General features: G+C 47.0%; 1 pseudogene; it reads right to left on the bottom strand.

The window, feature by feature from the left end:
* Nucleotides 1–67: 67 nt before the first annotated feature.
* LOC104530912 (serine/threonine-protein kinase PDIK1L pseudogene) lies at nucleotides 68–687 on the bottom strand (annotated as a pseudogene).
* Between the last annotated feature and the right edge of the window lie 810 nt (nucleotides 688–1,497).

The raw sequence follows: 1,497 nt of genomic DNA, 5'->3' as shown, positions 1-1,497 counted from the left end.
CCAATCCAAATCATTCTATGATTCTATGATGTCCCCTCTTCAAAGGGACCTTGTTTGACTCCCTTACCTTTACCATGGGACTTCCACGTTTATGAGAGATCAAAATATTGTCAGATTTCAGGTCTCTGTGCACGATCTGGTTTCGGTGCAGGAAAGCCACGGCGCTGCTGAGCTGTCTCATGAAGCTGTTATTGAGCTGAGGGTCGGGGCTGCGAGACAGGAGATATTCATTCATGTTGCCACCGTCGCAAAATTCCATCACAAACCAGAGAAAACAGGCGGATTTGGGATCCATGCACCTCCGTCCTTTCAGGCAGGTCTCGATCAGCAGCAGGTGACTGTCTGATTTCCTGTAACGATGACTAATGGGCTGAAAGACTTGACCGTTCTGCAGGATACACTCCTCCAACTGGATGACGTTTTCATGTTGTCTCTGGATGCTCTGCAAGGCCCAGAATTCTTGCAGAGCCAGTTCTACATTCTCAGGTACGTTACAGTGCATCCTTTTCACAGCTACTTTGCTTTTAGTTTGATTAAGGATGGCTTCATAAACCACCCCGTAGCTCCCTCGTCCTACTTCTCCAACGATGCTGTACTTGGCTTCCGTAGCCATCCCTCAACTCCAGCCCAGTGAACAGTAAATCAGAGGGAAATGTTTGAATTCATGGCAATTAGTTGTCACCTGCAGCAAAAAAAAAAACACCAAAGTGGAAGAGAAAGGAATAAAAAACTTAAAACTCTCCCAAACTAAGTAGTTTCCCAACTGGTATAAATTTTAGTGGAATATTCATCAATCAGCATGTGTGATGCAGCTGCATGAGGATCAACAGCTAAAAAACAGGGTTTTAAAGAGAAAAAACTATATCCATGGTAACTTGGAGACATTATCAAGTCCAACCCTGAGTGCACAGTGGGATCCAACCACCTGGGAAGTGACATTGATTTGTCCCCAGCAGATAAAAGTTTAGTGAGAAAGAAAAAAGAAGTAGGTGGACACGTTCCCTAAGCAGGGGGAGGAAAGGGAAGTCGAGACCTCCTGGGTAAGAGCTGAACTTCTTGTCACCAGAATTGACTTTGAAAGAAATGAAATGAGGTAGAAGTGTCAGTTTGGCACTAAGATCTTTCACCCCTCACTTCCCCCATCTCAGAACTGTCCTCATCCATCCATGTCTACATCATGTCCCTGCACTCCTACCACCAATCTGCTACCAGTCCATGCCCTGCTACTCCCACCCCCAACCTTTCTCCAGCTCACCCTCTTCCAGCCCCTGACACTGCTCTTCCTCTCCATCTCCCCACTGGTCCCACTCCCAGGTCACCTGCCCCCAGCTTGTTTGTCACTTCACTCTCTAGCACAGGTCATTCTCAAGGTCCCTCATTCAATTCCCACCCCCCCAGCCCCAACCCTGATAACCCTGCTCCCATTTTAGCCCCTCATCTTTCAGCTCCTTAATCAACACGTTAATTCTACTCTCCCAGCTCGGTTTTTTTCCTCTG

Source organism: Antrostomus carolinensis, unplaced genomic scaffold, assembly GCF_000700745.2.
Source record: "Antrostomus carolinensis isolate BGI_N321 unplaced genomic scaffold, ASM70074v2 Scaffold51309, whole genome shotgun sequence".
In the NCBI taxonomy this organism is placed as follows: Eukaryota; Metazoa; Chordata; class Aves; order Caprimulgiformes; family Caprimulgidae; genus Antrostomus; species Antrostomus carolinensis.
The sequence above is the reverse complement of the archived record's forward strand: the minus strand, read 5'-3'. Positions and strand labels throughout refer to the sequence as shown.